At 45.4% G+C, this 24,416-nt stretch overlaps 1 pseudogene across 1 annotated transcript; it reads right to left on the reverse strand.

Moving 5' to 3' along the window:
* Window positions 1–859: 859 nt before the first annotated feature.
* LOC147712719 (histone-lysine N-methyltransferase SMYD3 pseudogene) lies at window positions 860–18,122 on the reverse strand (annotated as a pseudogene). Its single transcript, XR_015295765.1, has 2 exons — window positions 18,030–18,122; window positions 860–3,189 (listed from the first exon to the last, which is right to left on the reverse strand). The product of XR_015295765.1 is annotated as a histone-lysine N-methyltransferase SMYD3 pseudogene (transcript).
* Window positions 18,123–24,416: the final 6,294 nt, after the last annotated feature.

Genomic DNA, 24,416 nt, shown 5'->3' on the forward strand with positions numbered 1-24,416 from the left:
CAGTTACCGAATAAGAGGTACATTTCCTTGAATAACCTCACCGCTACCGGGTCCTCTTTTACTCTCACTCTAGACTCTCAGCCATGAGCCTCTACTCACACACTTTCTACAATCAGTACTCTTCACTACCCACTGTAAATCTTCACCATCTATTCTGGTCCACCAAAATGTCTCTCTCAACCGCATTAAGTGAGTGTTTGGCCCAAATGACCCTCCTGGGCCAAAAGAACTAATTTGGATTTAACAGTCTGTACATTATCACTTTGTGGTAGCACAAAAGATGGGATAAGGCACAGGCTGTCAGACTATGGTGAGGATTTTTTATTAAACAGCATAGTGAGGTGGGTCATTGACTTCCAGCTCCAACTGGCAGCTTTACAGGCCCACACAGTACCGAACATTGGAACCCCACTGAGTGCTGGAACTTTAACAGAACAGCCCACTACCATGGCAGCAAGCTAATATGTGGTTAATAACTTACAGCCAGATAAGCAACATATCACCTACTTTGAGAAGTAGGCCACATCTGTGTTTTCCATATAAACTTGAATGCTATCCAGTACAGTCTAACAGAGATGAATTTGTGTCAACCATTCACTTTTTTTAAATGTCGCTATCATATGCTTTTGAATGTTAGCAACAGGGTGAACAGATGAAATAATGACAGACTTGATAACACCATGAGAGTATGCAGGGCCAAAACTGTTCTCAGCTTCCTATGTATGATCTGTTCCCTGCTTCCTGTGCTCTCTAATTGGCTGCTCTGTTTAGTTACTCCTCCACTTGACCTTAGCACGCTGAAAAGGGGCCAGTTTGAGTCAGAAATTAAACATTTCCTTCATGGACCACACTGAGCAGGAGGGATTCTTTTAGCCTTTATTGTCATCACAGTTACATTAATACAAACACCCATATTTCTCTATAATGCAAGCAAATTACAGTTTCAATTTTGAACAGTTTAATTGACAATATGCCATGTTGCTGCAGCAGAGACATCCATTTCAACTAGTTAGGCACTCCATACGGATGTATTACCCCCTCCTTCTCTTCCTCCTTCCTTCTCTACCTATTCAAAATCTATGCCACATGACCATTCCTACATGTTGGAAGTGTACTCCAAAAACGATTTATTTTCATTGAAATAGCTCTACCTAAGAGTAATGCCACACTAAGCAAAAGGAAATCACATGTAATGCCCAATTTTAAGTATCTATATAATATAACTAACGAACCCACAAAGGGAAGAGGGTCCTAGGGACAGTTTACTGACCAACTCACAGATTTAATCCCCAATTCAAATGGTATCCATTACAAACAAATCTGGTGGTCAAAAGAAGGGGCAAAAGGGGAGCAAAAGACTAGTTACATACCACACAAAAATAGTACAGAACCCCAACAGATATGCTTAATAGACAAGAAAGCGACCTTTACGAAATGGTCGGATTTCCATCAACTGCCAAGAGAGGCCAGTGTCATCAATTGGATATCCTTCCTACCACAACACCTCTTGATCACAGAGGGGAAAGATGTGGTTCGGATTTCGTATGGATCACTAAAATCACAACAAAAGGAAGTACAGAAGGACAGTGAAAAGAACGACCAATTTAGTCACTTATTTCAAGGATATAAACATAGGATATCTATTTGGTTGGGTGATGGAAAAAATGTGTGCAATTTTAAGTATCACCATTGTTCTGTACTTCGTAAATATGCACAGCTGAAGAGATGAAAAAACGATGTGTTTAGTCGCCTTGTTAACATCCTGGAATCTTCATCAGTAATTGTGTCATTGGATGTTCTTTGCCATAAAATATTTTCATAATACCATATGCTTCTTGAAACACAGACATACATTCAGGGAACTTGGCTTGATGCATTAGTAATGAGCCCATTTTCATCATATGCAGTGCTTGCGAAGCATTGATTCCTGAAGTATATTGTCTAAGGGGTTCCAGAGCTCTGTATCCATAGCTCAAAGCTTCTTCTGGTAAATGGAGTATCATGCAGGCCTCCATAGCATAAGTCAGTATTTTTAGCTGATAAATGTTCTCGTCTGGAACTAGTCCAGTGTTCCTCTCTAATTGAGCCCTGCACAGAGCCAGGCTCTCCCCCCACTGTTTCTTTGATTGTAGTTCAAGCACTTTTGATACCAAGTCCTTGGTCTTATTCGAAGCTTGTCTGTCACCTGCCAGCATCCTCTCATCATTGGCATGTGTCTGACACAGACGACAGTCACATTCAAAGCAATATTTGACCTTGAGCTGATTCTGCCGTTCTTCTGTGAGCATCAGTTGGTCAATATAGGTAATAGTAAGCTCCTCTCCTGCCTGAATCTTTCTGATTGCCCGCAAGTGGAGGTGCCGTCCTATGAAAATGGTCGTACAGTTTGGCTCACAACTGTGCTTGAGAAGAGACATGCTAGGATACAGACCAACTGCAACACCTAGCAGCTCTCCATTAACAACTAAGCAACGGTTGCAGGTCACTTTCGCAAAGAGGTCAGGAAGGTTTATATCAGCGAGGAACTGGGAGGGATCTGAGATTTCTTCTTTCAGATACAGCTCTAACATGTCTGCAAATAATTCAAACTCATTTTTATATTCCTTGCTTACTTTTCCAAAATTAGACTCAAGTTCAGACACAGAATAGAGCTCTTCTGAAGGACAAGGTGATTTTCGATTCATCTTGAAGATAATCTTGCCAACAAGCCTGACTGTGTCAGTGTCAAATTTAGACTTGGCACTCTTTAGACATTTGCACTCTCTCTTGTGGTCAAGCCAGGCTTCTGTCTGGCATGCTTTGCTACAGTATTTGGCAAACTTGCACTGAGAGCACTGAAGGAGTTTTAGTGTAGTGCGCAGGCAGCACTCGCACACTAGTCCCCTTCCTTGCTTGTTGACAGTGTAGGCAAAAGGCTCAGCAACATACAGCACTTCTCCGGGTGACACATGCACAGTAGCCCGCAACCCATTTCCTTTGCCAACACTCAGAAATTTCTCCATCTTGCGCGTCATAGTAGGGAACTGGCTCATCATCAAATTGTGATCTGCTGAAACTAGGGACCAGACTGTCTGAAGAGGGCGTGAAGCTTTCCTTTTCTTCTTTTTCAGTGACGGTCACTGTTATGTTTGAGTGTGAAAGCTCAGGTCATGAGCTGAATGAACAGCAACCATCTTCTGGACACTTTCGCTGTGAATAAAGACAGATAATGAGTTACAATTGCTTACTGGCCACCAAGTGTCATGACAGTGAAATTGATGACGAAATTATACCCCACACTGATTACTACTATCTAGTATGATTATTTAATGCAACAAACAATAGGCTATGGTTGTATGTTAGAATATCAGAGTTAAAAATATCAACTGCAGCATTTCAACTACCACAACATTGTGAATGTAAGAATATGATGCAGCCGATAAGCAGCTAGATCCTTTGAGATATATATATATATATATATATTATATATATATATATATATATATATATATATATATTACATCCAAAGATTCTCCCATGTTGAAGAAACATACAACGACACGCCAGGAGTTGCTGTGCTTTAGAAATTTAATCGGCAGCAAAAAACAAACAACGCGTTTCACCTCACGGCTTGCCGTGAGGTGAAACGCGTTGTTTGTTTTTTGCTGCCGATTAAATTTCTAAAGCACAGCAACTCCTGGCGTGTCATTGTACGTTTCTTCAACATGGGAGAATCTTTGGATGTAATAATTGGGTCTCCGGGACCCTAACAACGACCCACTCGTGAGCGGGCACTGGCTTATCACCGGAACTCTGTGTTTGATATATATATATATATATTATATATATATATATATATATATATATATATATATATATATATATATATATATATATATATATGAAGAAGAATTCCCAACCCGTCAATGGATGACAGGCTACGACAGGGTGCAGACCTCAGAACGCCACATCAAACAGTCAGAGAGGCTCACAAACGATCCAACTCGAGTGAGTATGCAGGAGAAACGTTTTATTATACGATGACGCGTTTCGCTCCGCAAGGGAGCTTGTTCACATACCAAAATATAAATATAAAGCTCCAAGTTGCCCACGCAGTGAGTCGCACACATATATATATGTATATCCGCTATGAGATTACTTGTGGGTCTAAAAATAATCATCCGGCACTCCAGGTAAAGTTACAGACACTTTTGTGCTTTTATTTCAACGAGGATAACATCTATGCGTTTAAGCAGCCACTGACTAAACCGAGTGTGAGACATTTTGGGTAACTCACGAATTGACGTGCGCTAATCACACATAAAAGAGTCATGACATTTAATATGTGATAGAACTTAGTTACTGTATCTTAAAAGCATACAGATACATTGCAGAATAGATGGAATCACATGCATTAAATAATGGAATAATATATTCCTAGTTTAATAAGTTTTAGTTGCTATTTCAATGTGTATTAAAAGTAAAAGTAAAAGTGATGTACTTAGGTGATATAATATTACTAACCATTCTTATCGAAATAATGATGGGTGTGAAGAATTAATGTAATCTAATGTCATTTAGATATAATTACAAGTGATATTGAAAGGTTTCATTCTGAATTTTATCATTGCATATGTGAAAATGTGCACCGAAAATGACAAGAGTAAAAGTGGTGCTGCATTTTCATATTTAGTACAACTGTTCAGAAACCTTCATATTATGATCTTTATATATTTACTACTGTAAATCATTTGAAACAATAATATTTCATGATTTGAAATGACTGTATGTTATTACTATGAAAATGCAGTAATGTTGTATACTTACATGTGATTTCTGAAATTCAATAAAGAACAATAATCTGAATATAAGCTGAAAGAGTTTTAGTATACTTATTTCCTTTTATGAAACGTATATATCTGTTGTTTTATGTTCTTCACATCTTAAATTGACTTTCTTGTAGGCCTGTTTTATTCCCTATTCTGTGCTCCCTTACACTTGTGAGAAAGTTTCATAAATTTACAATGTGAAGCGAGATTCTGTCTTATTGGAGGAGTTCTCACTTGCTTACCAGGACTATGCTACAATGTTGACACTCTGGGAACATTTGCTATGGGAAACTGTCTTCTTGAACTCGTTCATGTGCCTAATGCTAAAGTATCATTATTCAGTAGTTCACATGTGCCGGATGCTCTGTCAAAGTATGTGCTTTGCACCACCCCTTTCTATAATATGTGTCTTCTTTATGTCTCACGACAATCTTCTTACATGGACTGACAAGTGAACTGAGTGGTCTGACACAATGATGTTACTAAGGAGGTGTCACAAAACGGAACTACAGGAATATAGTATACATTGACCTGGAGGGAAGAAGCAGATTTTTTGGGGGGAGCGGAGATACAGTATGTGAGGCAGAAGATGATTTTTACAGATTTGGCAGAACTTGCTTACTTTCTGAAATAGATACTGCCTTTCAGAACTTTGCAGATTTCATGTGCCTTCCTTTCGGACTGATGCATACACTGTGAGTGACATTTGTGGACTCTTTCTCGGTGGGACACCGTCTATTAGCTTCTGCAGTACCAATAAGAGAAGGGAAATATCTTTGTGAGATTAAGGGTTGAGGTTGTTACAAGTGTTCTCAGTGCACGAGGTGTAATTGCATCAGCCTGAGTGAGAACGCGCTGGTTGAGGTTTCACTTGAAGTGTATGTTAAATAGATTAGATCATTGTAACTGGTTAGAGTTCTCGAGTGAAAGGATCTATCCTTTCTTTAGAGGAGCAGACAGAGTTTATTGAAAATAGCTTGCATTCTGTGAGGATTTTGCTTAGAGAAAGTGCACGCACAAAGGATTGTAAAGGAGGGTTAGCCGCTGAACGAGTGAGACTGATGTCACAGTGTGCTGCGCTGGCATTGGTCGATTGGTGTAACGCCGCGCAGTGATAGGTTGACTACGTCATACTGTGCCGTGTATCCTGTACTATTTGCAGAGGAAGAGGGTGGAGGGAAGTGTAAAAAAAAGAAAAAACACCTTGAAGAGACAAAAACACTAGCTTTGGCTGGAGATAGGGACAGCTGTGGCCGTGCAGGTAAGAGCGTTGGGGCTGGGTGGGGGGGGGGGGGATTTCGACTGAAGATGATGAGGGAAATGTTCTTATTTATTTGATGTTCCCTCGTCATCGTCCGTCGAAATCCCCCCCACCCGGCCCCACCGCTCTTACCTGCACTGGCCGCGGCTGGATAGTGATGATGAATTAGATTTCAAATTTGTAAATGAGTCATTGCAAAATCGTCTACCACCTTATAATGAAAGTCAGCCTCCAAATTTGAGAAACTAATTTCTGTGAAAAATTCCTGATGTGCCTTTCAAACCAATGGGAAGTAATACCGAAAAATCAAATGCTACTAATCAGACTGTTCACAATGCGCCAGATGCATTAACTGTACCAGTTACTATAGGTCTGTAGTCAGTCCCTTGATACCAGCCAGGTAGTGGAGGAAATCAGGCACACACTTTAGCTATCCTTGCTGGGATAAATGTTCCAACCTCTACTCCAGTGGATTTGAGATTAAGGAAATTTACACAGACACCGTTGGTCCAGACACCAGTTGATGTTTCTAGTGACACGAATGCTGGTTCAAATATACATTCCGTGAAAAAACAAAGAAAGTCCACACTTTACCTGTAGAAAAATGATATCCTTTCAAGATTGGTTCTAAAGTGAGTGACTAGAAGACTGTAGGTTTTCTTAAAGATGTATAGGAAAACAGAAAGTTTTGTTAAAATAACTCTAACCCACCAAAAGGTCCCTTAGTGGCATCCTTCATTATGGGGTTCTTCCCGCCTGCAGCAGGACGGGCGTGCTGCGACCGACGAAGACGTGGGAGCATTTATTAGTTAGATGATACTATGTGTTGGTGTGAGAGTGGAAGGATTAGAAGAAATGTAGTGAGTTAAAAAATACCTGGCTGTGTATAAACTACATTTTAATACTCCCTATAGCTGGTATTAGTAAAAATGGGGAGAGGAGGATGTATGTTATAATGGGCTGTTTCCTCCCTGGTCTACATATTTCGAGGCCTTTCCCTTGGCTTCTCTACAAGAAATCAAGGTCGGTTGATCCCTACACCAATCTACAAACATCAATGTAGTCTGCCTGACCAATGTAGGAGTCTTGTGTGCATATTGTTAAACATGCACACAATACTTTTGGAGCCAAACTAAAGCCCCATGAGCTTTTTACACGGGAGGGGAGGAGCACTTGCCCTTGCGCCAGATTCAATTCTTTGTTATGCACACAAGCAATGCCTTCCCTAATCCTACTCATCGGAGCCACAGGTAGGCATTGCTTGGGTGAGAGAGCAGCTTTGACAACTTCCGAGCTGTGTATTAGGCTGGGGGGGCTCTCTGATCACAGGTGCTCAAAATACCTGGCACGCACCGCACAACGGGCAGCAGACACTACAAAGGGAAGCCAGAAACCCCTACAGTGAGCAAAAAGAGCTGCCATTGAGAGCCCCATGTGATGTGGCAAGACAACCCAGGTGACGAAGAGCAGCAGCAGTGGTGGGCAGAGCGAAAGCCCGAGACAAGCTACAGCAGGCACATCAAAGGTCATAGGGGCATTCAGCAGCCAAGGACACTCCAGACCATACAGCTAATTCCCACAGCAGGAACTGTAACCCAGGACCATGAGTCAGGGCCAAGTTGAAGGGCGGGAGGCAAACAAGGTCACTACAACACGTCCTTCCTCCCTTTTAGAGAGGTTGGGCTTGCGATGCTGCTTCAGGGTTGTTTTTCCGCTCTGTTTTCTTTGACCCTGACCTCGGGTCAGGTCGCTCCTCACGCCGCACGGCTCGTCCTGTGCACCCGTGACACCCCACTGCTGCCGCTGCCGGGCGTGCTCCTGCGTCCTGGTGACTGCCTCAGTTTCTTGCTACTGTATATCCTGCATTGTTCTGTATTTTGTCTTTGGTATTCTGTATTTTTCCTGTTCACTGTACCTGGTACCTTTTGCCCCTTGCCCTCTGTGCCCTCCCCGCTTCCCGCCGCTGCTCCCCTGCGGCCCCACCCCTTCCTCTGCGTCCCATCCCCATTGGCTGCCCCGCTCCCCCCTCCCAGCTGCTCCTCCCTCCCACTTCGCCTCTTATGGAGGACTCCGCGTGGAAACGCAGCTGACACGTGCAGCGGGCACGCCGCTGGCGCGCCAAAGGCGCCCCAAAGGCAAGCCCGTCTTCGCCCGTCCGCGCCTGGACCGCGCCCAGCACCAGAACCCCTGGAATCCGTGCCCCCCGCAACGCCAGACTGCACTACAACTCCAGCACCCTCCACGCACTCAACACCGGATGAGACCACCCCTGCTACCTGGCCATCCCGAAGCATACCCAAGGGCCTTTCACCTGCCGGAACTGCAGTCTCACAAGCATCCAGCCCACCAAGCCACCAACCAGAGAACCCAACCACCTCTGCTGCATCCTCCTCAACACCCGCTCCGCTCGCAAGCACGTCATCGAGCTCTGGGACCTCCTAGACTCTACCGCCCCGACGTCGCCTTCCTGATGGAGACCTGGCTGAACGCCACCTCAGCACCATTGCCATAGCCATCCCACAGGGCTACAAGATCTCCCGCAGGGACCGCACCAACGGAGTCGGCAGGGGAATCGCCATCATCCACAAGGACACCCTCAGGGTCTCGACCAATACCGAAGACACCCTCACCACTGCCGAGCACATGCACTTCCAGATCCACACCGACCCCAACACGACCCTCAGAGGAACACTCATCTGCAGACCACCCGGACCACAACCACACTTCGACGACACCATCGCCGACCTCGTCAGCACCCACGCCCTCGCCTCCACGGACTACATACTCCTCGGGGACCTGAACTTCCACCTCGAGAACAACAACAACGCCAACTCCACCGCCCTGAACGACAATCTCTCCAACCTCGGACTCAAACAGCTCGTGACAACACCCACCCATGCCGCTGGACACACGCTGGACCCCATCTTCTCCACAAGCCCCCACGTCTCCTTCAACCACACCACCGAACGCCACTTGACCGACCACAGATGTGTCCACTTCACCTTCAGGAAACCCACCACACACCACTGAATAAAAGTTGCCCTGCCGATGCTGGGGCAAGGTCACCAAGGACCAACTGACCACCCTCACCCTAAGACCACCCGCCGACCCCACCGACCCAGACACCGCCGCTACCAACCTCAAACAGTGGTTCAACGACTGCGCCACCACCCTCGCCCCTCTCAAGATCTCCACAAACAACCACACCAACAAGAAAGCCGCCTGGTTCACTGAAGACCTCCGGACCTCCAAGCACACCTGTCGTCGGAAGCTGGAGAAGAAATGGCTCCAAGACCGAACACCAGACAACCACACAGCCTACAAGAACGCCACCTGCAGACAGCAACAACTCATCAGGACCACCAAGAGGACCGCCTTCAAAGACCGCCTAGACAACAACGCACACAGCACCAAAGAGCTCTTCAGCATCGTGAAAGAACTCTCCAACCCCAGCTCCAACACCAACGACATCCCACCATCACAAGACCTGTGCGACTCCCTGGCCACCTTCTTTCACCACAAGATCACCGACATCCACAACAGCTTCAACTCCGACACCCTCGCACCCACCACCCCTGCGACCTCCACCCACACCAGTCGCCTGACCGCCTGGTCCAACGTCAGTGACGAAGACACCATCAAAACCATGAACTCCATCCATTCCGGATCCCCATACGACCCCTGCCCTCACCACGTTTTCAACAAAGCCAGCACAACCATTGCACCCCACCTCCGGAAAACAATCAACATCTCCTTCGAGACAGCAATCTTCCCGGAAAGCTGGAAGCACGCCGAGATCAACGCCCTACTGAAGAAACTCAAGGCGGACCCCAAGGACCTCAAGAACTTCCGAACCATCTCCCTGCTCCCGTTCCCGGCAAAAGTGACAGAGAAGATTGTCAACAAACAGCTAACCCGCTACCTCGAAGACAACAACATCCTGGACCCATCCCAATCCGGCTTCCGCAGCAACCACAGCACAGAGACCACCCTCATCGCCGCCACCGACGACATCAGGATCCTGATGGACAAAGGAGAAACAGCCGCCCTCATCCTCCTGGACCTATCAGCAGCTTTCGACACGGTCTGCCACCGCACCCTATTAGCACGCCTACACGATATCACATTGAAAAGATGTCCGGCCCTAAACCCTGCTACACTATTGCCATTTTCAGCTACTCAGCCTCAGTTACAAGAGTCACATGACTGTATATTCCTAAATGAAGAGCAAACAAAGGGTCATGTTGACCTACAAGATACGCCCCTTTCTAGTGTTGACTGGGAACTCTTGCTTGAAACTGCCCTGTGGGACCAGTGCTTAATTTGAAAAAAGTTTAGTGCAGGGGTCCTCGACAGGAGGACACTAGAGCTTGCACCATCCGATGCCCCTGGCAGCACTGCCAATGACAGCACCAACACACTACTAATCATCAAACTCTTAAAAGTGTGGCAATTCATATTATTATATGCCCCCAAAGCAATAAGAATGGATTTGGAGACAAATACTAATAATTGGAAACTTGGATTGAAACATTAAAAAGAAGTTGCTGTGCTCGTACCTAAATTGGCAGACACCACTACCATGTGGCAGACAGTCATAAGCCCCAGTACTGGCAATTAAGTGCCAGTGCTGAGCACCGTAAAGCACAGGCACAAATTAAATACTGGGTGGCACAACATTGCTACTTATGCATTTACAACACTTCAGACTGTAGTTGAGACAGTTCACATTCCACAGAAGTCAGCCCAGGCAGCTGAATTGATAGCGCTCACAAGAGCATGTGAGCTTAGCACTGATCTGTTTGTTAACATCGATACCGACAGCCGATATGCTTTTGGAGTGGCTCACGATTTTGGGCTCCTTTGGAAGGAAAGAGGCTTCCTTACATCACACGGGACACAAATAGTGCATGGGGAATTAGTACATAGTCTCCTTACTGCTTTGACATATCCTAAGAAAATAGCGATTGTTAAGTGTAGCGCACACAAGAAAGTGATTGATAAAATAGGACAGGGCAATGCCTTTGTGGACTACAGTGTGTGAGACTGCAATGCAGTGAAGCACTACATCTATGTACATGGTTAAGTCTCATTCTGAACGATGGCATGATGCCAGGCAAGAGCTACTGGACATGCAGCGATCTGCCTCTGCTAATGAATTAGACTAATGGTATAAGGACGGAACATTGGATGATGAGGGCTGTTGGAAGACTTAAGACATGACCAAGTGGAAATTGCCCACAGCCTACTTACATCCTATGATTCACATGGCACATGGGCCAGCACATGTTGGAGCATCCTCAATAGCAAAACTACTTATGCAAGTTTGGGGTCATCCAGATATTACCGGCACAGCTAAAAAGATAGTCCAATCTTGTCTGATTTTTCTCCACTATAATTCTGGAAAGAGAACACGAACTCCAACAGAAGGATTTGCAATACCAACTGCACCTTTTGAGGTTCTGCAAATGGATTACACACAGCTAGAATGTCATTGTGGTGGTCTGAGCCTTTAGTAAGTGGATTGAGGCATACACTACGAAAGATAATACAGCTCTTACTACAGCAAAGGTGCTCCTAAAGGAGTTCTTCCCCAGATTCTGTTTGTCCAGTTTTGTGGAGTGACAACGGACCTCCTTTCATTGGACAAGTTGTTGAGTATGTTTTGAAAGGATTGGGGATTAAGCAGAAGTTTCATGCAGCTTTTCACATGCACATCTCTAAAATGGCCTGAGGCGTCACCTGCAGGACCTGAGGAAGTCTTCCCGGACCCTACGATCCCTGGTGAAACTCGATATCAGCTGCGACCCCGGAAAGGAGAAACTTCATCGTCAAAAAGACTGGTTGAGTCACCGTCCTGGGTTAATGAAAGGCTGAGCTACAAAGGGAGGGACCCTTGTAGTGATACCCGTCTCAACCATCAGTGAAGAAATCAACGGATGCCCAGGACCTTAGGACTCCATCTGTTTTGTTTTCCAACATCGAGATGAATATGTCTGTGGAGAAGAGATCATCTGCTGCTAGAATCTGTGATCGAAAGACTATGTTTATTGTTGGACTTACTTCCATTGTTATCATCATTGCTGCGATAACATGGGTTATAGAGGGAGCAATTCCTGCTCGAAATCTACTGACAGTCACTGCTCCTGTCCCCATTGAGCACCATTTTTACACTCTCCCTTATCATGAGCAGAAGCACCGACAGTCCTATCTCAACAATACATTTATTCAAATGTTGCATCACACCCACCAATGCTACAAACATTACCAACTGTTGGGTGTGTGGAATGATACCAGCTCATCAGAAAAAGGGAGGAACACCTTTTATTCCTCTGCTGTTTTCACACAATGGTTCTTGTCAGGCTTGGTTTGCACTACTATGGCCAACTGAAGTTGCTAACATAACTTATACTGATGTAGGAGGTCTACATTTTCAGCTAAATAAGATGTGTTACCCTGATGAGGAAGGAGATCCACAGGCTAAAGGAACTGTATGGGAAATGGAGGAGTATCGGCGAGGAAACTCCACCACACGTTATGTTTTCTCTAACACTCGAACCACCAAAAGAAATGGATCTCCTGTTATAGCTGTTACCAGAGCGCAAGCAGACCTATGTGTGAGCAGTATTGGTAGCATTCCTGTGGGGAAAAGTGATTGCAATAAAACACTAAACATAGTAGTTTTTTGTCTTCACACAGCACATATTTTATTTGTGGAAGTAAAGGGTATTACCACCTACGTATTGGGTGGTCTGGTAGCTGCTACGTGTCCTTTTTATTACCACCTGTGTTTTTGGCTCCTACATCCTACCACAAAGACTATAAATTGTATAATGACATTTCTAAGAACCGATATAAGAGAACAATAAATCATGATGAGATGGATCAAACTGATACTGTACTGCAGCAGTATGTTTACTTAATTTTGGGACTATTCTTCTTTGTTGGTGCGGCCTTAAACAGTAGAAAAATAAGTTGCTTGACACGTGTTGTAGAGGCTGTAACCAATCAGACAGCAGTGGCACTTGGAATACTCACGGAAGAACTACAAATTGCAAGAATTGTGGCGCTCCAAAACAGGATGGATGGTCCTTGATGTGCTTTTAGCGGACGGTGGTGGAGCATTCTGCATCATTGGGAGCAGTTGCTGCGTGTATATCCCTGACCACGCCCCTTCAGTTTTTGAGGCAATTTCTAAATTCCATAAAATAGCCACTGAAATCCACCCGGATTCAGGGACATGGACTGGATGGATCTGGACACTATTCTCTGTTTGGGGCTGGAAATTATTATCCGCCTTATGTATATTTATTGCGATTCTGTGTTCCTGCTGCCCGTGCATCCAATGTGGCCCAATACTTTGTTCCCTATGTATTTCTACTTGCATTCCATGTACATCATTAAACGTAATGTGCCGAAAGTAAATACTCAACTAGTAACTGATCAAGAGATTATCCAGTTGATGCTAATTAATATGGAAGATAATTTTCATGTATCCTCTATTACAGAGCGATGTCTTGAGCTAATGCTAAAAGGACTGTCTGTGGAAATCGCAGGAATTACTGTTAGCATAAGCTGAAGCCATTTTGTTTACGGCATCCATTTGCATTAGCCATGTGTTAGCCATGTGATTCTGACATCCTCACTGTTGCCTGCCTTCCTATTCTGTTTGAGTCATCAACTGTAGTTACCTCCTTCAGTACTGAGCCAAACCACTGCGAATGCTCAGAAAGACCTGTAGCTGCTAGAATGCACCTGCTTTAGAATGTAACTGCCAGGCTGTTTCAACTGACTAAGCTGTCCTATGTCCCCTCCCACATTGCTGAGTATGAGGTTTTTGTCTGCCCATGTTAGTTGATAGTTATTCTTGTAGATGCTTGTACCTCCTCTTTGAGTCTCCATGCTTATACATCAACAAACAAGGTATATAAACCCCATTGTCTCTGTATTCTTTTTACTATCTCATACAGTGCCCGAGGGTGCTGTATCGATGTAGTCCCACTCAAGTGATTAATAAACTTATTTTTTTTATATTCCTGCCTATGTGCCAATCTCTATCTTGTTGGTTTAAGGACCAGTGGACTGATAAGGGTGAACCCCTGCAGCAGTGAGCCCCTAAAAAAGGCTTATTTTTCCACAGACCAAGACATTGTGTGGCAATTAGAAAATTGTATCTACCAGTCAACCAATGTGGATTAGCAGTCCCAAATCTGGAACAGTATTACCTGGCTGCCCAACTGCAGTGGGTGGCCAGATGGATAGCAGATAGGCAAAGAGAAGATATGGCCACCACGCTCCCACCTGAGCAACTCCCATACCTGCGGAAGCTTTTCCACCCCTGTGCAAGAACTAAACCTTCAGACTTATTACTGCCCCGGGAGGCATATAAATGCTTTCATAGAGTACTATACATGACCCGAGCATTCACTCCGTACACACCCGCCCTTGCACTAGAAGGAACCCCCAGGGGCAAAACAGTCACCTCAGCGACAGAATTACAGCACTGGCCGGAAGCAGGAATCCAAGACGTAGGAGATTTATACTGAGAAGGGCCGCTGCATTCACACACTTCACATGTGGAAGAAGAGGAATTACAACCTAGACAATTCTTATTGCATCGTTCACTCATGGCAGCACTTGCAACCACATCGGGGGACTTATCTGCGGAACCGGTCACACACCTTACCATGCAATATATACATGTCATTGGTCAGGGAGGTCACTTGATCAAGTGGTTTGCAGCCTCATTGTACAGCTTTGAAAAAAAATTAGCAAAATGTTATAAATGTAATAAAGTGTTAAACATCACAAAAACGAGCTGTATGGCGAATGGAAGGGGAAAAAAACACGATGGTACTTTATGTTCAGTAGTCGATTTGATCAGCTGAGCTTTGTACGAAGCAACTATAATAAGCACCAACTGGATTTATATGAGAAATCAATGTATAACTTGATATAATGTGAAAATTAATAAAAACTGATTGTTTTCTTTAAAATTTGGTCACACTTCTCAATACATTGATGATTGGCTTAGAGGTATTGAAACTTCTGTCAATTGAAAGGATGTAGGAAGTAATAGAGCAAATGCTTTGGAGTTGGAAAAAACTAGATTTCTTAACGTAGTGAAAATCAAGGTAGAGTTGGAGGATAATGAGCCGTGCGAGGATTCACAACAGAGCTTTTATTTGACTGAACACTAATCAGTGGGCTGCACTGCGCATTTACCGAAGCTTTGCAACAGTCTTGGCTGAAATTGCTGTAGGTGTGTAATGACTGAGCCGGGAAAGACCTTGATGCTTCTATTTGTGCATCCTTTCCCATCGCATCACGATCCATTTCCATGGGCCCCACCATCACTAGCACTTTCACTGCTGCTGGCTTTTTACATGTAACCACCAATTGGCCCATCTCTAATGGGAGGACAGAGATGGAGATGTAGGAATGGGTTGAAGGTTAGCTGAAGGCTGCACCTCTGCCGATTCGTTCTTATTTAGGGAGCGGCGAGCACCAGTGGAGTAGCAAGTGTGTAACAGGCCCTACTGCAAGCATGAGATTGAATGACTGGAACAGTCTTGTATATTGCAACAGCTGCTCCATAAGGAGCCTCCGGGCGCTGTGAGCTGGGGGGAGAGAGCAAGTGGCTTAAATATTGAAAAGATGCATTTTTAGCATTTTCTCGAATGTGTCCACAGTAGGATAGAAGCCTGTGGGATATGGGCCCTCTGTTGCCTACTATGGCTGAGTAGTCAAAACATCCATAACTGGGGTGCAGAGGGCTCTTTAAAAAAATGTGGGTCTTGGTGCCACTGCACCTGTATCAAAATTGATACCTAAATCCTGGAGACAACTGCAGCATCACACGGTAGCACGGTTGATAGACCCCAAAGTCCACCTAGTGATATTATTTTATATAATGTAGCTGCTGTCATTTCATTTAATTTTATATATGTAGCTGGTATTTGTTCTGTTATTTTATGTTATGTTATATGATATGTAACTGCTGTCCTGTTATTTCATGTTATGTAATACGTAGCTGCTGTCTGTTCTGTTAGGTAATATGCAGCTGTTGTCCTGTCAGTTCACGTTATTTTATGGAATGTAATATGGTGCTGCGGTATGTTATGTTGTTCCGCTCCTGTTTATGCTATAAAAAGGTTGCTCCTGTCTATGTTTTGCTATGCTGCTGTTGTTGTAAATTGACAGCAATGGGTTAGCAGTGTTTGATTGATGCAGAAGCTCTGTCCATCACCACCCCCTTTTGTACCGCTTTTGGCCACCTTAAGTGTGGCAGGGTATGCTCAGACGTGAGTCCCTTGCTCACTTTGCCACTGGATTCAAGCAAGCCGGGCTGAAGACGGCTGGAATGCCAGAAACCGGTCCTCGGAAGCTTGTTTACGGTCCAGGGAAGACATGGCTTGGCAGTTCGGGCTGGACTGTTCCCATGAGGCACAGGGTCAGACTGATTTGCATATAGCCATGTCTGAACTGGGGTGGCAGAGTGGGCTAAAAAACGGTGATGGATTAAACCCAGATCTTTTGACTGGGTGTGAGTGTTTGATTGATTCAGATGCTCCGTCCATCACCACCCCCTTTTGAACCGCTTTTGGCCGCCATAAGTGTGGCAGGGTATACTCAGACGTGAGTCCCTTGCTCACTTTGCCACTGGATTCAAGCAAGCTGGGCTGAAGATGGCTGGAATGCCAGAAACCGGTCCTCGGAAGCTTGTTTCCGGTCCAGAGAAGACATGGCCTGGCAGTTCGGGCTGGATGTTCCCATGAGGCACAGGGTCAGACTGATTTGCATATAGCCATGTCTGAACTGGGGTGCAGAGTGGGCTAAAGAACGGTGATGGATTAAACCCAGATCTTTTGACTGGGTGTGAGTGTTTGATTGATTCAGATGCTCCGTCCATCACCACCCCCTTTTGTACTACTATGTAACCCTAAGCATATATAAGGCCTCTGTTTTCTGCACTCCTCAGACTGCCTCATTCAGTTGCTAAGGCTTCTGTGTGACTAGTCTCACTCATTTGAGGATAATAAAGATGTTCTTTTATATTTCAGCTTCTGTGCCAATTTCTTCTTTGTTGGTTAAAAAGGACCAAGTATCAGTGTTGACGATTTCTATGTATTACACTGCTATCTAAGATATGTTGTGTAGCTGCTGTCTGGTTATTTTATGTTGCTACTCTCTATGTTATATATTGCTGGTGTCTATATCCATTTTTGCTGGCTCTATATCTTATAGCTGCTGTCTGTTATGCTATTTTATAATTTATTATGTAACATGTAGATGCTGCTTGTTATGTTATTTCGTGTTATGGTATGTAATATTTAGCCTCTGTGTTTTATGTTGTGTAGCTGCTGTTTATATTATGGTTATGTGCTCCTGCCTATATGTAATGTTATGGTGCTGTTGTTTGTTTATATTATGGTTATGTTGCTCCTGCCTATATGAAATGCAAATATGCTGTTGTTTATGGCATGCTATGTCGCTGCTCTATGTAATTTTAAGGTATGTAATATGCAGTGATTGCTTTCTATATTGTTAAGCTACCTTAGGTAAGATGAACCTGCAGTGTGCCTTATGTTATGTTGCTACTGTCTATGTTACACTTATGCTACTACTGTTCAAGTTATGTTGTGTAGCCACTTTAGTCTCGTGTAGATAGATACTTGTCATATGATGCAATAGAAGTGCCTATTTTGTCGTATTTGCATATCTGTTCAGCACAATTTACCTAATATCTGTGACATAAAAAATATTATAAATGTTAGTCAACCCCTGTCCGAACAGTTCACGAAAGCTTACTCCTAGCGACAAAATGTCACTTTTGCGTCGGGACGGAAGAAACGAATTTGCCGGCGCCCTTGTTGGTTCCTCCTTCCTTCTGCCTAGAGCTCCCGTCCCTTGACCCCCATCCCACCTCTCGCGAGCCGTTCGCTGCTGGCTACGCTTACCTTTCTGCTCTCCCGCAGCCTTCCCTCGCTGTCCTCCGCAGGGCTCTCCCGTCTTCTGCCTGATCTCACCCGTGTTCACCAAACTTCTTTCTTGCAGAAGAAACGAAACTTACGCCGGTATCTTCTAACGAAAACTGTTCCTGCAGTAGTTTCGATGTCCTTTCTCCTCAGGCAGAAAAGAAACAAGCATCGCCAACGCTAATAGGTGTGGCTCTTGTTTGAGAAAAAAACAGGTTTTACAAAGCGCCTCAAGTTACCAAGCGCCATAATGCAAATAAAGAGAATGAGCCCCAGTGGCCTTATTAAGATAGTAAAAATACAGCCATAATGTCACACTAATGTATAACTTGAGGCGCTCCGACGCCCTTAGGGCTTTTGTGCTTCATAAACTTCACCTGGCTCCCTTTCGAGTAGTCATAAACAATGCAGTAGATGCAGTGACACACAGCTAAGGGTTTAGATGGACCCTTGCAACCCAAACATCATACACAATTACACCACATATAGCTAAATGTGGCATACGGTGTGACGTCGTAGTGTCAGCTGCATCCTGAACCACAAGGCGTGTGATCACGGCACTTTGGTAGAGTTCCATCCCCTGAGACGGTAACTGCTCCTTGGTTTTGAAAGGTACCTGTTTGTAGATAGATAACTACTGAGAAGGGCAACCGGTACATCAAAAGCAGAATTGAAAGTATCAGTATAAAAGTAGTTTTCGAGAAGGCGCGATTTCAGCGAACACTTAAAAAGGCTGAAAGAGTTGAGCAGTCAAATGATACTGGTAGGCAGCTCCAGATCTTAGATGCATACCTAAAATAAAATAAGGCATTGTGGCATTTGTTCTTAAACCGTTTCCACTGTGGGCTATAATTTGATTTGTTTCTTGACAGAAGTATTTAAGAGTAGTGCCTTGTGTGTTAAACAGCCAGTTATATGAATGCATCTTGCTTGAATCTGGAGTCACTTTAACAAGATGTAGACCAGAGAGATAAGGTCATGTTTGCCAGAGTTAGAGACAAGCTTGGCTCTAGGATGAAGAAAGCCTTTATGAAACAAAACTCTTTTTTTACCAATCAAGTGAGAAGCGCACTGTCATAGTCAAGGTCAGAGCCTACAAGGAATTACACAGTAATTTTTTATCATTTAGTTGTAGGAAAGATTTGCAGTTTATGAGAAGCATGAGTAGGAAAATACAGCTTTGGCCACATTCTAAATGCAAGTTTCACAGTGAAGGGCCTGATTTAGAGTTTGGTGGACAGGCTCTCCATCACAAATATGATGGCTGTCTAATATCCGGTGGAGCTGCTCTATTCAGCTAATGAGGAGAACAGACTTGGTTCACCCCCTGACCGTCACCTGCCCAGCCGGACCTTGGGCACAGTTTCTCCCTTACTCGTTGTCTCACCCAACCTCCACCTCATCATAGTTTTGCCTTGTCTCCTTTCTATCCACCTGTCTGACCAATACCCGTCGGAGCTTCTTTGAGAGCTATAGGGGAGACTGGCCTTGGATTACCTCCCAGGCCATCACCTACCCATTCGGTCTTTGGGCTGACTTTACCTCTGTCTCTTATTCCATCTTCCCCCTCGTCCCCTCCCTTCTCACTCCCCCTCTCCCGCTTTCCTCTCTACTGGTCTCTCCTTATCTCCCGTTAATGTGTCTCATATATTTGATGTAACGTGAAATTGTTATTTTTGTTGTAACTTTGCTGATCTTATGTAAAGCGCTCTGATACCTACGGGTCTAGCCAGCGCTATATAAAACTCTATAAATAAATAAATATATTGATATATATTGTTATATGCATTAGCATATAATTTTATGTGGTTTTATATAGTGTGAATTTGGCTAGAATGGATCGGAGCACATTACATGGGGAAACAGACGGAACACCGTGGGCTCAGCCAACTATGTTCCGACAAAGCAAGCGCTACCACGCTTGTGTTAACCAAGCATATGCAGGTAGCAGGAAGGATCGTGGGAACCAGGGGACGTGGTGAGATAAGCGGGGCTGGGTAGTTTGTATGGGTTGGGGAGTAGTTTTCAGGGCTGGGGGAGTCAGGTACGTTTTAAAGGGCTGGAGGGGTCGGGATAGTTTCCAGGGTTAGAGGGGTCGGGGTAGTTTTCAGGGCTGGGGGATTGGGCACTTTTCAGGGTGGGGGGGTCTGGGTAGTTTTCAGGACTGGGAGTGTCGGGTTGTTTTCAGGGCTGGGGTAGGATTGGTGAAGTTTTTAGGGCTCAGGGGGGAGTCAGAGTACTTTTTAGGGCTTAGGCGAGGGTAGGGTAGTTTTTAGGGCTGGGGCAGGGAAGTTTTTAGGGCTGGGGAGGGGATTTGTTTTTAGGAGGGATGGGGGTAGTTTTAGGTGTCAGGGCAGGGTATTAGGGGGCCATTTTAGTGCTCATGGCGGGGGCAGGGATCACAGTAGTTTTTAGGGCCTAGAGGGGGGCGGGGTCGTTTTTAGGACTAAAGGCAGGACGTTTTTAGGGCTCGGTGGATGAGATTGGTTTTTCAGGAGGGAGGGGGTAGTTTTAGGACTCAGGGAGGGGTCGGAGGTAAGACTTACCTTTCAAGTTCTTAACCACAGATATGTCTTTGCCATACATGCCTTAACAACACACATTTTGTTGTAAAGGCATGCATTATAAAGGCATATATGTGGTTAAGACTTTAGTGGTTGAGAGCACATGGAACTGGCATGCGTGGTAAACTCATTCACGGTTCCATCACACAACCATTTCATGAGCAGCAGATCACCAGAATAAATTACGCAAGGATAGATTATTTTTTCCACTCTTTTGGCACTGGGATATTAAGTGAGTAGCCTAGAAACACAGGATCTTGAGTTGACACCAGGATGCCCAGGTCCAAAGTCAGTAACTCTGGCCATGAGGCCACGTCTCTTGCACTTGTAACACAACGAATAAGATAGCCCTCACATTTGTGATGGATTAACCCTCTTCCAGACTCCAATTAGGACTCACATTTCCTGAAAGCCCACATACTGAATTGCTTTTATTCAGTTCTCTTTTGGATGAAATTAGTTCTAGATAAGAGGAGAAGGAATTCTGTTTCCAACTCATGTAGTTGTAGATGTTAAACTTTTAGCCACCGTGAACACCGACATTTCACTGAGATTGCCTGTAGGTACCCCGAAGCGTCACCATTCAAACAGTGACATCATCATTTCACTGATTTTACAACTCTTTATTCATTCAACGCCAACAATCAGTTTCTCGAGACCTAGTCCTAGTCCTGAGGAGAACCCCCTAGCAAGTTGTGGTTTGAAACGCGTTGGCTCTAGAGTACGGGTGAACTAGCACAGGGTGTGCCTTGAGGGAATCAGTCATTTATATTTATTTATTTATTTATTTAAGGATTTGTAGAGCGCCTGGTGACCCGGAGGCATCCCCGCGCTATAAGATCTGTAAGGTTGGCTGAGAGGGGAGAGGGGGGAGAAGGACCTTTTTATTTAGGGAAGAGGAGCGTTTTGAGCTGCTTGCAAAAGCGCAGGTAGCAGGGTTCCAATCGCAGACTTCGGGGGAGCAAGTTCCATCGGGAGGCTGCCTTTACTGAGAAGCGGCGACCTCCGGTACGTGCCCTCCTAAACTTGGGGACATTCGCCAGTCGCTCGTTATCCGAGCGCAGAGATCTCGGGGCGTTGTACGGGGTAACCATGTCTCCTAGGATAGAAGGGCCTTGTCCATTGAGGAGCTTGTGGGCGATGCACATAGCCTTGAACTCGATCCTCTCTCGCACTGGCAGCCAGTGGAGTGCCTTAAGGGCCGGTCTGGCGGAAGATCTGGAAGGGAGGCTCATCAGCATCCGAGCAGCTGCATTTTGGGTTCGTTGCAGCTTGCCCAAAGTGGCTTCGGGGGCTCCTAAATAGACAGCATTGCTGTAATCCAGTCATGCAAGAACCAGTCCTTGGACCAGCAGTTTCCTGGAAAGAGGGGGGAGTAGGGGGAGGATCTTGCGGACTGATCGCATAAGTCCAAAGCAGGTTCCGGCTGTTTTAGTAGCCTGAGTTTTCATGGATAGGTCCGGTTCAAGCCAGACCCCCAGACTCTTAATTTCTTTTCTGGGGGTGGGCACCTCACCCATGGAGTCAGGCCAGACGGATGGTGGTATTGTTGCCCATTTCTTACCCATCAGCATAACTTCTGTTTTTGACCCGTTGAGTTTGAGTGAGGATTCGCACATCCAGAGGTGGATTTTCTGGAGGCAGTGCAGAAGAATATCCGGGTATTGGTCTAGATTTGAGAGCGAGATGACCAGTTGTGTGTCGTCCGCGTAGCTCACCATCTTAATGTTGAAGGGGGCAACTACATCCTCCAAGGGGGCCATGTAGGCATTAAAAAGGGTGGGGCTCAGTGAGGAACCCTGGGGGACCCCACTTGTCAGAGGAAGAGGGTCAGAGCGGGAGCTGCCATCCCAGACCTGAAATGAGCGGCCCGACAAGAATGACTCTAACCAGGCCAGCGCTGTGCCCCCGAGTCCTGCCCTGGCCAGCCGATGTAGCAGGACACAGTGGTTCACCATGTCAAAGGCTGCACTAAGGTCCAGGAGGATCACTGCCACTGATCGCCCCGAATCCAAAATGCACCTTACCTCCTCGATGACGGCGAGGAGGGCGGTGTCCGTGCCTTGGCCAGGGCGAAACCCCGTTTGGGACCGTCGCAGCAGATTGTTCGATTCCAGAAACTGGGACAGCTGAGCGTTGACCAGTTTTTCGGCGATTTTGCTGATGCCTGGAAGGAGCGAGATCGGTCTATAATTGGCCAGATCGGCGGGGTCCAGTTGTTTTTTTTTAGCAGGGCTTTGACTACCGCTCCCTTCCAGCTAGGAGGGACGGTGCCTTGGGACAGAGCAGCATTGATCAACTCCAGGACTGGGGGAACAATCGCAGGGGCGACTGCTTTAAGAAACCTCATGGGTGCGGGGTCAAGGGGGGAGCCACTTTCAATTTTGGCCAGAGTCTTTTGTACTTCGTCCGATGTAACCGCCCTAAAGGCAGTAAGCAGCGGGCGTGGGGCGCCTACTGGGCAGGTGTCGGGCGCCACAGTGTCCCAGCACATTAGCTGACTAGGCTGCGGAAGTGAGTCTAGGATGTGGGAGATTTTGGAGTCGAAGAATTTTGCTAATTCTTTACTCCTGTCTGGAGTGGCCCTGGTCAGAGATGGGGGTTCAGGAACTTTTAGGAGTTCTTTAACGATGAGATAAGATTCTCTTGCGGAATTAGTGGCATTTTTTATCCTATGGTCATAGTAGGAGGCTTTAGAGATTTTCAGAGCAGCTTTATATGCTCTCACAGTCCTCCGGTATGTGTCTTTGTTGGAGTGAAGCCAATCCTTCCCCCACAGTCGCATCATCATCAAATAAACTTTATTCGATTCATTGAATCATAAAAGTAAGCATCGTACATAAAAAATCTTTAACATTTTCCAATTCAACATTTGGGGTGGATAAATATTTATATTTCACAATATAAAATGTAAAACATGATCTTAAGCTTTCAGCGTATTCTATCACTACCCGAAAATAACTGCATGGATTTAAACCCTTCAATCGCATTACCCGGATTTCCTAGGGGTCGATTAGGATCGCGGACGGACTTGAGTCCGTCCGCGACCCCTGAGGAGGAGGGAACATCCGCATGGGCTGCGGCGTTCCCTCCGAGCAGATTAGGATGTGACCGCCAAGGTGGCGGTCACATCCCCTATCTTTAACATTGCGGCGGGTGCAGCTTCAAGTACCCCCCATGTGCACCCCCCACGCCCCCTTCACCCAGGGGGCCCGCAACGGGCCCCCGAAGTGAAACTCCGTATGCTTTTCCACGGCGGAAAAGCTGTCACGGAAAAGCATGACATTTACACTATCTTAATATGGCTGGCGGTGTCTGATAGACACCGCCACCCATGTTAGAGCTTTTCCGTCGTGGTCGGAAGGCGACTGCGGCGGAAAAGCTGCGGACGAAATTCCAGACCCACCAGCCATCCTAATATGGCGGTGGGTCTTTGGAGGCTCCGCAGCGGTTGTTCCGCATCCTCCGGGCCGTCGGTGGCTTCCGCCGGCCCGGAGGATGCGGAAAAACCGCTATCATAATCGGCCCCACAGTTCATAACGTTTCCTAATTGATAATGCAGTTTTGATAAAAGTAAGCACAGTACTACAGATGCCAACCTAGGACAAAGATAATAAATAATTAAAAACCCTCTTGATGTGAACTAGGATAAAATTCCTTCAAATTTGGCCTAATAAAACTGACCCTTATATCCTTATATAATGTGCAAAAGAGCATAAATTGCATTGTGCTTTGTTGGGCTAAATTATTACATGGGCAGGGAGTCAGTCTCTCACACCAGCTCACTGGGTTCGGAAAGGCCAGA

Source organism: Lissotriton vulgaris, chromosome 5 (genome assembly GCF_964263255.1).
Source record: "Lissotriton vulgaris chromosome 5, aLisVul1.2, whole genome shotgun sequence".
In the NCBI taxonomy this organism is placed as follows: Eukaryota; Metazoa; Chordata; class Amphibia; order Caudata; family Salamandridae; genus Lissotriton; species Lissotriton vulgaris.